Consider the following 16,642-nt stretch of genomic DNA (forward strand, 5'->3'; position numbering starts at 1 on the left):
GCAAATGGAAAATGAAAGAGTGCTCTTTAAGGAAAACACTTTTTAATCAGGACAATGACATCTGTGCCACACGTTGCCAGTGTGCCTGGTGTGGGTTTGTTGCGTCGAATATCTCCCCATCTATTTAAATAACTTCTCTATGATTATAACATTAATATATTTCATTTCTGTTTCTAGTTAGCTCATGGGTGTGGCAAGTAGCATCAAACTCTCTGACATACTGTAAAGTTGTGCAGGCACACATGTATGAATGTGCACACACATAATAACATAAGTGAACAAACACAATTGGACAATCTTATATAGGCCCATACAGTGGGTATCATAAGTATTCACCCCCTTGGATTTCTTCACATTTTATTATTGTGTAATTTTTGGGGTCAACGATCTACACCAAATACTCTGTAATGTCAAAATGTCAACCAAAAAAATCTAACATTTCTTACAAATGAATGAAAAATGTAACACTAATGGCAGTGGTTGGAATTTGGGAAGGGTAAACAGGTCTTAGATCTTGTCAAACGGCAACGTCTACTAGGTGCCTTATTCACACCTTTTTCTAGATTGAAAGAGTTCTTAATATTTCCTGTCACCAAAAGGGTGATAAAAAAGTTCCTAAAATAGAATAATTGCCTCTGAGAGACATGAAATTATGGATTTTCAGGGTGATTTGGCTACCGCAGGCGGTCCTGTTGTCTCTAATGCAGTGAAATATTGAGAGGTCAGGTGGGAATTGTTGCCTCAGAATTGAAGAGATGCCATTGGTGCGTGACGATGCCGGTGTGATGGGGAGGGGGAGGCGGCATGTGTTGGTGAGATAAGACTCGAATAGCGGACTGTACTGGAGTCTATACGTCTTTGCCAATAGATTTGACAATTTCTTACAGAATGAATGAACCGTCAGGATGCATGACTTCTTTCGTTTTTCTCTGCTCCTGATAAGAAAATTGAGCTGTGATGCTATGTGAATATTAATCCAATATTAATAGCATATGAATTGAGAGCTTCATTTAATGTTTTTTATTTGTTATAGTGAATTTCGATGTATATGGATTAACATTTGGAGGTGGTTTATGATGTTTGCGCGATATGGTTAAAAAGTTTCGCTTCAGTACTTGGTGCCCGGACAGCTCCTCTCTATGCTGGCAGGTTGGTCTTTGTCGCAGTGCAATGCGCACGCTCTTTCGGTGTTTTTAGTAGCCTACCCTACAGTGTGCGCTGTTGGGAAGTGCACTATATTGTACATGCATGAACTCAATATTTTGACTCGCGTCAGTTTGGACAGCTGAGGAATACCGTGACACTTGCCAGGACTAGGAATTGTCAGGACTAGGATTTGAGCGATCAGTGACCACGACCACTTGAGAGTGAGAGCTTTTTTCATATTTTTGGGAGATGGAAACATAAGGACTAGTCAAATAGTTCTGAAAAAAAGGCATTCTCACGGTTTTTGAATAACAGTATTTGGAAGAGGAGTGATTTGATGGGGCTTGAGGCAGAGCATTGGATTTTGGGAATTATTTCATTTTTCAACTGTGTCATGCCAAACTAATCGGGTAAGCATGCTTCTTGATAATCATAAAATCCTTCAGTCATTTGTCTCTTGGGTTGCATTTCCTAACATCTAAATATTTTTGGGGAGTTTGAAACATTGAATAGGAACCCGTAAGGAGTGGACACTAACAATAATTTATCTCTCACATAGCCTACGTATGTTTTTGTCTGCTATATAATTGCCGGCCTGTCAAAACCTTAGGAACATTATCCATGCCTTGAGAACCATGGACAGCGGCAGGCTGCATGTAGAAAAGATCGATAAACTGAATTCGCATATAGTGAAACATCCCATATGAAATAATTCGTCTTTATTGACTGTCTAGTGTCTAAACTACTTGAAATACTCAGTTAAGTAACAGAACAACTTGTAGCAGTCGCGCAGAGGGGCCTTTTGCACTCATGCCTTTTTTGAATGGTATTCACGTTTAATTGTAAACCTGCAAGCTCAGCACCAGCTGAGTCTTCTGATGGCAGGTACTGATGGCTGTGGATGCTTTGCTGCATTGTTCCCATAGTGATGATAACCTACCCCTGCTGGTTTCAGTGAATTGACAGTGGGACAGAATAGCCAGGGGCACAAGGTCTTTATTTGGGAAGTAGGGGAGAGTCGGGTAAATTGAGCCATTTTTTACGTTCAGCATAACTCGGTCAAGGAAAATGTAGTATTCTTTCTAACAAAGATGTCTACATATATTCCAGGATGTTGTGTATTACTGGAAATAATCAGAATTCATGTAAACATTACAGTTTTGAAAACACATATTGTCCCCCAAAAAAGTGGTCTCTTGGGGCAACAGGTAAGGCGTAAATTGAGCCGCTGGACAGGGTATGTTCAGCCGCCTGTACTAAATTAAATATTACCACTACCCTTTTAAAACCATATATATCCTCCTGGCAACAGCCAGTGGAATCGTGTGGCGTGAAATACAAATACCTCATAAATGCTATAACTTAAATTTCTCAAACATATGACTATTTTACATCATTTTAAAGACAAGACTCTCGTTAATCTAACCACATTGTCCGATTTCAAAAAGGCTTTACAACGAAAGCAAAACATTAGATTATGTCAGGAGAGTACCCTGCCAAAAATAATCACACAGCCATTTTCAAAGCAAGCATATATGTCACAAAAACCAAAACCACAGCTAAATGCAGCACTAACCTTTGATGATCTTCATCAGATGACACTCCTAGGACATTATGTTATACAATACATGCATGTTTTGTTCAATCAAGTTCATATTTATATCAAAACCCAGCTTTTTACATTAGCATGTGATGTTCAGAACTAGCATACTTCCGGTGAATTTACTAAATTACTCACGATTAACGTTCACAAAATACATAACACTTATTTTAAGAATTATAGATACAGAACTCCTTTATGCAATCGCGGTGTCAGATTTTAAAATAGCTTTTCGGCGAAAGCATATTTTGCAATATTCTGAGTAGATAGCTCGGCCATCACGGCTAGCTAATTTGACACCCACCAAGTTTGGCCCTCACCAAACTCAGATTTACTATAAGAAAAATTGGATTACCTTTGCTGTTCTTCATCAGAATGCACTACCAGGACTTCTACTTCAACAACAAATGTTGTTTTGGTTCCAAATAATCCATAGTTATATCCAAATACCGCCGTTTTGTTCATGCGTTCAGGTAACTATCCGAAGGGTGACGCGCGAGCGCATTTCGTGACAAAACATTTCAAAATATTCCATTACCGTACCTCGAAGCATGTCAAACGCTGTTTAAAATCAATTTTTATGCGATTTTTCTCGTAAAATAGCGATAATATTCCAACCGGGCGACGTTGTATTCATTCAAAGGCTGAAAGAAAAACATGGAGAATTCTCATGAATGCACATCTCCAGTGTCACTGTCCTCAGCCTGACCAGTAACAAACAGAGCAGCTGTACTTAGCCCAGAGACTGCAGACACCCCATTCCACTTTCTGGCGCCTTCTGAGAGCCAATGGAAGCCTTAGAAAATGTAACGTTACAGCAGAGATGCTGTATTTTCGATAGAGATGCCACAGAAGGAGAACAAATTGTCAGACAGGGCACTTCCTGTATGGAATCTTCTCAGGTTTTGGCCTGCCATATGAGTTCTGTTATACTCACAGACACCATTCAAACAGTTTTAGAAACTTCAGAGTGTTTCCTATCCAAATCTAGTAATTATATGCATATTCTCATTTCTGGGCATGAGTAGTAACCAGTTTAAATCGGGTACGTTTTTTATCCGGCCGTGCAAATACTGCCCCCTTGCCCCAACAGGATATCTTTATTTCCCTAATAAAAAGCATGAAGAAGGCACAGTGATGCATTTACTGCGAGTTTATATATACTGTATCGTGTGCAACTCTCTTTATTTATTTTTATATCTTTATTTCTCAAATTCAATCCAATCACAATCGCTTTTTTTGTCTTTTAATAATTTTAGGCAAAATCTTAACACAGGCTTAACACCTCACAAACTTTGTACTTTTTAAAAACACTTTTAACATCGGCCAGGTCGTGTTGTTACCTCATATCCTAGCGATAATGCCTTGCATTATGCCTGGGAAGAAAACACTTCACTTTGCTCAACTTGTCATAGCTCAAACATTGACTCAACTAACCCTAAGGCAAACATTTTGACAATTTTAGCTCATATTGAAGCTTATAGAGATCCCAACCGATTTACAGTATAGAACATTTTTTTTATTATTTACTTTGGTTTAGACACAAGCAAACCTCTAGCACATACATTTGTTTTTTTTGTATCTAACATGCTTTCCACTTTTTCCATGTGGTTTATTCCTTCACAGACTCCATGAAATGATGACCTCTTCCTAAATATTTGAACAAATTATACATTTTGTGTACGGTTTCCTAGAAACAAGGGTGACTCAACTCACCCCACTCTCCCTTACAGGCACCCATATAATTAATTTAAAGTATGATTCAATCTCATACCTTTAATAGATGATACTAGTACAGGTGGACACTATCAAAGTTGTTGGATGGATATTTCCTTATAGGACCCAATGCCCTATGGGACTCCCAATCATGGTCAGATGTGATACAGCCTGGATTTGAACCAGGGACTGTAGTGATGCCTCTTGCACTGAGATGCAGTGCCATAGACTGCTGCACCACTCGGGAGCCCAAGTATTCAATAGCCATGGGAGATAGAGGGCTGTCTTTAAACCCCAATTAGTTCATCACTTGCAATTGAAGTCATTCATTAGAATTACAGTACATGGATTGGAATGATGCATTCTTCCTATTCCAATAAATAATAAGTTACATACAGGTTCTGTCAGGGAACGTACACCTACATTATTTGAACCAATATAGCACAAACAACCAAAAGCTTTAAGTGTGCTGACTGCTGAAAGGGTTCCTATACTGTAATCTAAAAATAATAAAGATTTTTGCGTTATTGGAATTGTAAAGCGAAACCAGGTATTGATCCCCATTTTTATTAAAGCTGCAGCCTACATGCATCTTAAAGCTGCATAAATCCACATGCATCTTCCATGAGAAAGTAAGACTGCTGAGGACTTAAAGGAAAGATTCACCCATTTTGAATGTTATATTGTATTGGTGCATCTCTGATATGACACAAAACGTGTCATATGGCAATATTTCTGCCTGCTTGAACGGTGAATAGCTCAGATATACATGAAAATATTAAAGGACCCCGGGAATCAATAGAACATCGCTCCGAGATGAACAAATACGATATAACATTTAAAATGGGTGAATCTTTCTTTAAAGTCAATAGCAATCTATCTGTGGTGGTCTGAAATTGAATGGTGCACCATGAGTGAGTGAATGGAAGATACCAGAGATACAGCAGCCTACTATATAAGCCTAAACTTAACTATCTCACCCTCTTCCACAGATACCCTTATACTGTGTAGTTCCATCTTCTTCTCTGTAGAGATTTATGGTGAAGGGAAACAGCGTGGAAAAGAGAAATGACGACAATCATAATGGCCTTATTCAAATCTATGGCAAATAACAGGATATTGATAGGGTTGGAATATTAATGGGTGACACAATTATGTAAATACACTGAGTGTACAAATACACTGAGTGTTCTTTCCATGACATAGACTGACCAGGTAAATGTAGGTGAAAGCTATGATCCCTTATTGATGTCACTTGTTAAATCCACTTAAATCAGTGTAGATGCAGGGGAGGAGACATGTTAAAGAAGGGTTTTTAAGCCTTGAGACAATTGAGACATGGATTGTGTATGTGTGCCATTCAGAGGGTTAATGGGCAAGACAAAAGATTTAAGTGCCTTTGAACGGGGTATAGTAGTAGGTGCCAGGCGACAAAACCGACACGTGCTCAACTATGGGGCAAAACAGACAACATGTAAACTGTATTTAATCTCCAATGTTTATTGAAAACAGAAATACATTTGTACAATGAACACTTGTCTCTCAAATACATTGTTACAGTTGTTGGTTAGCTACTGTAGTTAGTGAATTTTAAACATATTAGCATAGATGTGACATAAGTCAAAACACCTCAAAACAAGACATGGTAACAAGGACAAGATAAAACTATCTGTAACTAGCCACCTACGATTCCCCACATGGCAGATTTTTGTCATTGTTGCTAGCTATCTGGCCATCCAGAATCACAACAACACATGGACTTCTGCACCATTGAAGCGTGCTCATCGTTTTTGTGATGTTGTCAGCTAACCCGTCTATTTCAGAAAGTTTGATCACTGCAGTGCAGTGACTGTCTGTCAAGGAATAAAGTAATGCAGGTAGCCAAGCCATGCTGTCAATCATTATTGGAATGGAATTCATATCCATACCACAGGCAGCTGAGCTGAAGGATAAAGAATACAACCTGGGGTAGAACTATATTTATACAGTGAATCTTTCTGCTTTATTGCAATTCTCAGATTCTGTAGATAGATTCTGTTAGTGCCAAAATATAGACCCTTTTTTGACTCATCACATATGCTGCTGCTACTGTTTATTATCTGTCATTTTTTTCTCCAGTTATATGTACATACAGTGGCTTGCGAAAGTATACACCCCCCTTGGCATTTTTCCTATTTTGTTGCCTTACAACCTGGAATTAAAATAGATCTTGGGGGGTTTGTATCATTTGATTTACACAACATGCCTACAACTTTGAAGATGCAACATATTTTCTATTGTGAAACAAACAAGAAATAAGACAAAAAACAGAAAACTTGCATAACTATTCACCCCCCCCAAAGTCAATACTTTGTAGAGCCACATTTTGCAGCAATTACAGCTGCAAGTCTCTTGGGGTATGTCTTCATAAGCTTGGCACATCTAGCCACTGGGATTTTTGCCCATTCTTCAAGGCAAAACTGCTCCGGCTCCTTCAAGTTGGATGGGTTCCGCTAGTGTACAGCAATCTTTAAGTCATACCACAGATTCTCAATTGGATTGAGGTCTGAGTTTTGACTAGGCCATCATAAGAAATTTAAATGTTTCCCCTTAAACCACTTGATTGTTGCTTCAGCAGTATGCTTAGGGTCATTGTCCTCCTGCTGGAAGGTGAACCTCCATCTCTGAAAGACTGGAACAGAATTTCCCTGTATTTAGCGCCATCCATTATTACTTCAATTCTGACCAGTTTTCCAGTCCCTGCCGATTAAAAACTGCCACCACCATGCGTCACTGTGGGGATGGTGTTCTCGGAGTGATGAGAGGTGTTGCATTTGCGCCAGACATAACGTTTTCCTTGATGGCCAAAAAGGTCAATTTTAGTCTCATCTGACCAGAGTACCTTCTTCCATATGTTTGGGGAGTCTCCCACATGCCTTTTGACAAACACCAAATGTGTTTGCTTATTTTTTTATTTTTTTATGGCCACTCTTCCATAAAGCCCAGCTCTGTGGAGTGTATGGCTTAAAGTGGTCCTATGGACAGATATTCCAATCTCCGCTGTGGAGCTTTGCAGCTCTTTCAGGGTTATCTTTGGTCTCTTTGTTGCCTCTCTGATTAATGCCCTCCTTGCCTGGTCCATGAGTTTTGGTGGGCTGCCCTCTCTTGGCAGGTTTGTTGTGGTGCCATATTCTTTCCATTTTTTAATAATGGATTTAATGGTGCTCCGTGGGATGTTCAAAGTTTCGGATATTTTTTATAACCCAACCCTGATCTGTACTTCTCCTCAACTTATATACTGTATATACTGTAACGATCATCTGGAAGAGGGGACCAAGATGCAGCGTGGTAAGTGGTCATAATTATATTTAATGAAACACTTTAAAACAAACAAGAAAACGAAAGCCAACAGTTCTGCCAGGTGAACACACACAAGACAGAAAACAACTACCCACAAAACCCCAAAGGAAATCAGGCTGCCTAAGTATGACTCCCAATCAACGACAACGATGTACAGCTGTCCCTGATTGAGAGCCATACCAGGCCAAAACAAAGAAATACAAAAACAAAGAAAAAAGAACATAGAATGCCCACCCAAATCACACCCTGACCAAACCTAAATAGAGACATAAAAAGGCTCTCTCAGGTCAGGGCGTGACATATACTGAGATCATGTGACACTTATATTGCATGCAGGTGGACTTTATTTAACTAATTATGTGACTTCTGAAGGTAATTGGTTGCACCAGATCTTATTTAGGGGCGTCAGAGCAAAGGGGGTGAATACATATGCACGCACCACTTTTCCGTTTAAATATATATTTTTTTGTTGAAACAAGTAATTTTTTTCATTTCACTTCACCAATTTGGACTATTTTGTGTATGTCCATTACACGAAATCCCAATAAAAATCTATTTAAATTACCAGTTGTAATGCAACAAAATAGGAAAAATGCAAAGGGGGATGAATACTTTTGCAAGGCACTGTATCTACCTCAATTACCTTGTTCCCCTGCACTTCACTTCGACTGGATACTGGTACCCCATGTATACAGTATTGCCAAGTTACTCAATGTGTATTTATTATTACTTTTATTATAAAAACGTTACTTTTACATTTGAGTAATTTAGCAGACGCTCTTATCCAGAGTGACTTACAGTTAGTGCATTCATCTTAAGATAGCTAGGTGGGACAACCACATATCACAGGCATGGTAAGTACACATTTCCTCAATAAAGTAGTTATCAGCAAAGTCTGAGCTAGAAAGGGGACAGGGGAGTCAAGTGCTGGTTCAGGAAAGTTATTTAAAAAAATAATAATGGGGGGTGGTCGAGGGGAGGGGGGATTCATTTAGATATTCTTTGAAGAGGTAGGGTTTCAGGTGCTTTCGGGAAGATGGGCAGGGACTCTGCCGTCCTAGCTTCAGGGGGAAGCTGGTTCCACCATTGGGGTGCCAGGACAGAGAAGAGCTTGGATGGGGCTGAGCGGGAGCTACCCTCCCGTAGGGGTGGGACGGCCAAAAGACCAGAGGTGGCAGAACGGCGTGCTCGGGTTGGGGTTGGGCGTTTGACCATATTACGTGTTTTACTTTTCTATTAGTTCTCTATTTTCTTTCTCGCTGCATTTTTGGGAAGGGCCCATAAGTAAGCATTTCACTGTTAGTCCAAACCTGTTGTTTACCAAGCATGTGATTAATAACATTTGATTTGATTTGATAGATTGAGGGTTGTCTTGCTAGCACATAGTCTTACAGATAAAGGCAGGAGTTTGACACATTCAGTGCTCACTGTGAATGTAGTGTATGTAATCTCACCATGCAAATAACAACTAAAACATTACATATTTCCCTGATGTCTTGATGAAGTCAGGAAACAACATACATAATTTACCTGACATCTCTACAGTCAGATAAAATAGTTCACAACCATAAAACGATGTCAACATTTGTCCGCTGAAGTGGTTGAAAAGCTCAGAGCATGTGTTAACAATTCCCCTCTCCCTTCACACCTGTCATGTTCTTAAAATAATCACTGACACACAGTGCAGATATGTTGAGGGAGCTAATACAGTTATGCTTTGCCGCTAATCACATTAGAGCACACTGATACTCTCCTTGAAACAATGGCGTATTTGGGTATGAGAGGGTGAGCCAATTTCATTTCAGGGTAAGAAAAAGCTTTTAAAGTCACCTAGAGGATGACTGATGCCCCCACTTGCATTTCTATAATGTATCCTCTTCAAGAATCAACGGTTATGTATCATAAATAAAATGATCATTGAACAGAAGGAGATATTCCTGTTTGTGCCTTTAAACGCTCTGAGACAATAAAAGTCACCTAGAGGATTTGGGCAAGGTTCCAAGACCGTACAAGGCTACAGTCTCCCTAAAAGGCAATTGTATTTGGACTGCCAATGAATGTTAAAAGTTCACTTTATTGTTGGCCATAGAGGCTGCAAGTCCCCCAAGATCAAAGGTTAAGTTGGCCGAGGTTAGTCTGGACGTTTTGTTTTTCCTCTTTTGATTCCGCAAACCCACAGGATCCAGTTTTAATTAAAATACAGAGAATGTCTCTTAGATGTGATAAAGCAAGCCAGTCTGTGGCAGCAAATTAATTATATCACTGGAGGGGATTCTAATTTCTACAGGGGATTTTGACAGTGAAATTGTCTTCTGGGTGTAGCTTATCTAACCTTGACTGAGACCTTGCGTTAGGTCCATGAGCAAGCTAACAGTCTTATAACATGCGGGAAAACCAGTCGGTCACATCCATAATGTAAGTGCCTTTAGCTTTATTATTGTTTATTTTTTATTGAACCTTTATTTAACCAGGTAGGCTAGTTGAGAACAAGTTCTCATTTGCAGCTGCGACCTGGCCAAGATAAAGCAAAGCAGTTCGACACGTACAACAACACAGAGTTACACATGGAATAAACAGACATACAGTCAATAATACAGTAGAAAAAGTCTATACAGCATGTGCAAATGAGGTAGGATAAGGGAGGTAAGGCAATAAATAGGCCATGGTGGTGAAGTAATTACAATATAGCAATTAAACACTGGAATGGTAGATGTGCAGAAGATGAATGTGCCAGTAGGTATACTGGGGTGCAAAGGAGCAAGATAAATAAATAAATACAGTATGGGGATGAGGTAGTTGGATGGGCTATTTACAGATGGGCTATGTACAGGTGCAGTGATATGTGAGCTGCTCTGACAGCTGGTGCTTAAAGCTAGTGAGGGAGATATGAGTCTCCAGCTTCAGTGATCTTTGTAGTTCGTTCCAGTCATTGGCAGCAGAGAACTGGAAGGAAAGGCGACCAAAGGAAGAATTGGCTTTGGGGGTGACCAGTGAAATATCTCTTTGGAAAGCAACTCTTGCCCTGATTTCGTAGATTTTGTTAACTAGGGATGGGACATTAGCGAGTAATATACCTGGAAGTGGTGGGTGGTGTGCGCAGATCCGAAGTCTCACTAGAAGATCGCTCTGGCACCCTCTCCTGCGGCGGCGTTGTTTTGGGTCGGCCTCTGGAATCAGTTCGAATGCCCTGGGAGGTGCAGACAAAGGATCCGCTTTGGGAAAGTTGTATTCCTGGCCAGAGTGCTGGTTGTGCTGGTAAGTTGACATCTCCCTGATATCCAATAGTTCTTCCCGGCTGTATGTAATAACACTTCAGGTTTTCTGGGCTAAGAATGTAAGAAATAATACATAAAAAAACTAAACACTGCACAGTTTCCTAAGGACTAGAAGCTAAGCTGCCATCTCTATTGGCACCATCTTACTTTTGATTCTGGATTTGAACCAGGGACTGTAGTGACACCTCTCACACTGAGATGCTGTGCCTTAGACCGCTGCACCACTCGGGAGCTCATTATATATGGCGGTGCCTGCAGATCCAACTTTTCTCAAACATTCTTTTCCCTGACTAAAGGTCCAAAAGCTTCTGCGCGTGTGCGGATCACATTCTGCGCATGTGTTTCTTTACCTCTACTTTACACAAACCTTTTTGTGGTCTCCTTCTCTTCACATTTCCCACTGATAATCGTGAATTCATTTTTCAAGTTTTACTGGTGAAACCAACCGTTTGATCCTGTTCAGTTTCATGGGGACATTGAATTAGAGCCTCTTGAGTTATACAGTGTTTGTCACGCCCTGACCTTAGAGAGTCGGTTTTATTCTCTATTTGGTTAGGTCAGGGTGTAACTTGGGTGGGCAAATCTATGTTTATATTTCTTTATTGGCCTAGTATGGTTCACAATCAGAGGCAGCTGTTTATCGTTGTCGCTGATTGGGGATCATACTTAGGCAGCCCTTTTTCACACCTGAGATTCTGGGATCTTGTTTTTGCATTGTGCTCTCTAGCCCTGCAGAATGTTACGTTCAGTTTTGCATGTTCTTGTTTTGTTGGTGTTCATTATTAAAGTTAATGATGTACGCCTACCACTCTGCACCTTGGTCTCCTCATTCAAATCAAATCAAATGTATTTGTCACATACACATGGTTAGCAGGTGTTAATGCAAGTGTAGCGAAATGCTTGTGCTTCTAGTTCTGACCATGCAGTAATATCTAACAAGTAATATAATCTAACAATTTCACAACAACTACCTTATACACACAAGTGTAAAGGAATGAATACGAATATGTACATAAAAATATATAAATGAGTGATGGCCGAACGGCATAGGCAAGATGCAGTAGATGGAATAGAGTACAGTATATACATATGAGATGAGCAATGCAGGGTATGAAAACATTATATGAAGTGACATTGTTTAAAGTGGCTAGTGATACATTACATCAAGATGGCAAGATGCAGTAGATGGTATAGCGTACAGTATATACATATGAGATGAGCAATGTAGGGTATGAAAACATTATATAAAGTGGCATTGTTTAAAGTGGCTAGTGATACATTTAATTACATCAGACGGCAAGATGCAGTAGATGGTATAGCGTACAGTATATACATAAGAGATGAGTAATGTAGGGTAAGTAAACATTATATAATATAAAGTGGCTAGTGATAAATTGATTACATCAATTTTACCATTATTAAAGTGGGTTGAGTCAGTATGTTGGCAGCAGCCACTCAATGTTAGTGATGGCTGTTTAACAGTCTGATGGCCTTGAGATAGAAGCTGTTTTTCAGTCTCTTGGTCCCCGCTTTGATGCACCTGTACTGACCTCGCCTTCTGGATGATAGCGGGGTGAACAGGTAGTGGCTCGGGTGGTTGTTGTCCTTGATGATATTTTTGACCTTCCTGTGACATCTGGTGGTGTAGGTGTCCTGGAGGGCAGGTAGTTTGCACCCGGTGATGCGTTGTGCAGACCTCACTACCCTCTGGAGAGCCTTCCGGTTATGGGCGGAGCAGCTGCCGTACATGGCGGTGATACAGCCTGACAGGATGCTCTCGATTGTGCTGTAAAAGTTTGTGAGTGTTTTTGGTGACAAGCCGAATTTCTAAAGCCTCCCGAGGTTGAAGAGGCGCTGCTGTGCCTTCTTCACCATGCTGTCTGTGTGGGTGGACCATTTTAGTTTGTCCGTGATGTGTACGCCGAGGAACTTAAAACTCTCCACCCTCTCCACTACTGTCCCGTCAATGTAGATAGGGGGCTGCTCCCTCTGCTGTTTCCTGAAGTCCACAATCATCTCCTTTGTTTTGTTGACATTGAGTGTGAGGTTATTTTCCTGACACCACACTCCGAGGGCCCTCACCTCCTCCCTGTAGGCTGTCTCGTTGTTGTTGGTAATCAAGCCTACCACTGTAGTGTCGTCTGCAAACTTGATGATTGAGTTGGAGGCGTGCATGGCCACGCAGTCATGGGTGAACAGGGAGTACAGTAGAGGGCTGAGAACGCACCCTTGTGGGGACCCAGTGTTGAGGATCAGCGGGGTGGAGATGTTGTTACCTACCCTCACCACCTGGGGGCGGCCCGTCAGGAAGTCCAGGACCCAGTTGCACAGGGCGGGGTCGAGACCCAGGGTCTCGAGCTTAATGACGAGTTTGGAGGGTACTATGGTGTTAAATGCTGAGCTGTAATCGATGAACAGCATTCTTACATAGGTATTCCTCTTGTCCAGATGGGTTAGGCCAGTGTGCAGTGTGATGGTGATTGCGTCGTCTGTGGACCTATTGTGGCAGTAAGCAAATTGGAGTGGGTCTAGGGTGTCAGGTAGGGTGGAGGTTATATGGTCCTTGACTAGTCTCTCAAAGCACTTCATGATGACGGAAGTGAGTGCTACAGGGCGGTAGTCATTTAGCTCATTTACCTTAGCTTTTTTGGGAACAGGAACAATGGTGGCCCTCTTGAAGCATGTGGGGACAGCAGACTGGGATAAGGATTGATTGAATATGTCCGTAAACACACCAGCCAACTGGTCTGCGCATGCTCTGAGGACGCGGCCGGGGATGCCGTCTGGGCCTGCAGCCTTGCGAGGGTTAACACATTTAAATGTTTTACTCACGTTGGCTACAGTGAAGGAGAGCCCGCAGGTTTTGGTAGCGGGCCGTGTCAGTGGCACTGTATTGTCCTCAATACATTCAAACAACGAGCGTAACAGTGTTGTTTCGACGTAGCTTACAGTGTTGTTCTGAATGATGTACAGTGAGTGAATTTTAGAGCAGATGGTGTTTACAAACTGTGGGCTAACATACCTACATATTTTGCCAAGTGGTGGCTGTTGAGTTTTGGCCACATGAGATAAAAATGCGATGTCGTTTCTGTCTTACAGTAACGCTATACATGCTATTATATTCGGTTCTGTTATTTAGAATACTATCATTATGTGATCTTGCAGACATTGATTCAGCTTTGATCTAACTTTTAAACAAGCCCCATTAGCTAGAGTAGTCTGTTCTCCACAAGTAGAGCAGAGATTGCGTAAATTAGAGAATAAATGCATGTGCAGAACGTGATCCACACATGCGCAGAAGCTTCGGGATCTTTAGTCTGATGAAAAAAAAGGTCAGGGAAAAGTTGGTTCTGCATCCCTTCTGCATTATATATCAGGAGAAAGTATCAGGAGAATCAGGAGAGTATAAGGTGAAATTTGATAGACATGTAGTTCATTCTATGTTCACCCTATGACGCAGCTGTCTCTTACCCTTCGACAACCTACAGATTGTGTTTGTGCTGTTTCTTGTAGCTCCCTCAGGTATTTTCAGTGTCTTCATAGGTCTACTGCTGTAGATTAATCACTATGGCTCTATTTACCTTACAGTGCACTGACTGTCCACCCACCCCAGGCCACAGAGGCCACGTCATACTCTGTGGCCTGGCGTAGAGCCTGCCACATGGGCAGTTGCCATATGCTTCCATATGCTTTACATGATAAATACGTATCAAGTTTATAGCTACTGTAGCTTATAGCAAGACATACCTGTATAGAAAGATCAAGGACTGTTGATGGAGAGAGCAAATAACAGACAATGTATCAGCTTTCAACATGGATGCTTTGTGTTCTCATATTTTATGCTATACTCTAACCTTGTACCTGGCCATGGGTGCAGCTACCCCAACAATTTCTGTGGCAGATGCTTTATTGCTAACATAAGTTATCCACAGTTCAATTCAGATGAAATCAATTCACTACATTTTTTTACAACAATGTTTTTATGGAGACCCATTGCAAGCCAAGGGTGTGGAGAATTCCATTACACTATCAGGTTGAACGGCTTACTGAATCATATAACCGAAAAAAAAACTCATTAGAAGAATGCAACAAATCCCAAGGCTAGCTTCACACCACCTCAACCCCTCTAGTCTGTCCACCCATAAATTTCAATTATCCACCCTATAAGAGAGAGTGTGAGGGGGAGGGAGCGAGTGAGTGGGGAGAGGAAGAGAGAGAGAGTGGGGGGTGGAGAGATTGAGGGAGGCAGTGAGGGAGAGAGGAGGAAGAGGCAGAGAGGGAGGAAGAGACAGATAGAGAGGGAGTTAAGGGGGAGGGAGGGAGAGAGGGGGAAGAAGCAGAGAGGGGGAGTGAGGGCGAAAGTGAGGCGAGGGAGCGAACGAGCAAGCGGGGAGGGAGAGAGAGAGGGAAGAAGATGCAGGAGGAGGAGGAAAGATGGATGGATGGATGGAGGGAGGGAGGGACGGAGGGAGAGAGGGGGGAAGAGGCAGAGAGGGGGAGTGAGAGAGAGAGGGAGGAAGATGCAGAGGGAGGAATAGACAGAGAGAGAGAGAGAGAGAGAGAGAGAGTGGGAGGGAGCGAGGGAGGGAGGAGAGGAAGAGAGACGGAGGTAGGGGGGAGGGAGCGAGACAGAGGTAGGGAGGGAGGGAGAGAGAGGGAGGGAGGAAGAGGCATAGAAGGAGGAGGAAGAGAGAGAGAAAAATATATATTTCCATAATTTCCATCATATATTTCTCAATCTCATTTCAACTGAATCTCTTGGGTCGGCACAAACAAGGCACACTGTCCAAATCCCTGCCTCTCAAGGCTTTCTATTCTCCTGCTATTCACGCCCCAAAGATAGCTGTGTATCAGACCACTGCTCACCACAACCAAGGTCTCTGTCTTCTTTTGTGAATACCAGACATGAACAACAGCACCAGCTGAAGTGTCTGAGGTTAGATGAGATTTGGCCTGAGGGAACTGTAAATCCCCAAAAGTTTGCCTTGACCAGAGAAACAGAGAGAGAAAGAGAACAGAGAGATCCAGACAGATAAAGAGAGTTGGGATAAGTGGTGAATAGGCTTTTGGAATGGGTACTTTTTTGGTGGAAGATCTGCCGCTGATTCAGGTCTTCTTCAAAGTTATGTCACTTTTAGTCCAGTAATGTTAGTCAGTGTCCCATCAACTAGTACCAGAATATTGCCGTAGCTATTTAAAGGACATATATATTTTTGTCACGCCCTAACAATAGAGAGCCCTCTGGGTTCTCTATGGTGTATAGGTCAGAGCATGACTAGGGGGGTTTCTAGTGTTTCTATTTCTATGTTGGTATTTGTATGGTTCTCAATTAGAGGCAGCTGATCATCGTTGTCTCTAATTGGGGATCATACTTAAGTTGCCTATTGTTCCCACCTGTGTTGTGGGATATTGTTTTCAGTTAGTGCCTTAGTGCGCTCTGTACTGGACGTTCGTTGATTTTTTGTTGCTTTTGTTAAGGTTTACTTTGAAATAAAATATGTGGAACTATACGCACGCTGCGCCTTGGTCCGCTCCTTTCGGCGATCGTGACAATTTTAGTGTTCCA

The 16,642-nt window shown here is 41.6% G+C and overlaps 1 protein-coding gene across 1 annotated transcript in view; it reads left to right on the forward strand.

The window, feature by feature from the left end:
* The first annotated feature begins 829 nt into the window (after positions 1-829).
* LOC106570199 (gonadotropin-releasing hormone II receptor) overlaps positions 830-16,642 on the forward strand; it is a 39,530-nt gene continuing 23,717 nt past the window's right edge. The window contains exon 1 of the mRNA XM_014142276.2: positions 830-1,556. The gene's annotated coding sequence lies outside the window, so the exon portion shown is untranslated. The remainder of the gene's footprint in view (positions 1,557-16,642) is intronic.

The sequence above is a fragment of the Salmo salar genome, chromosome ssa14 (assembly GCF_905237065.1).
Source record: "Salmo salar chromosome ssa14, Ssal_v3.1, whole genome shotgun sequence".
Lineage (NCBI taxonomy): Eukaryota > Metazoa > Chordata > Actinopteri > Salmoniformes > Salmonidae > Salmo > Salmo salar.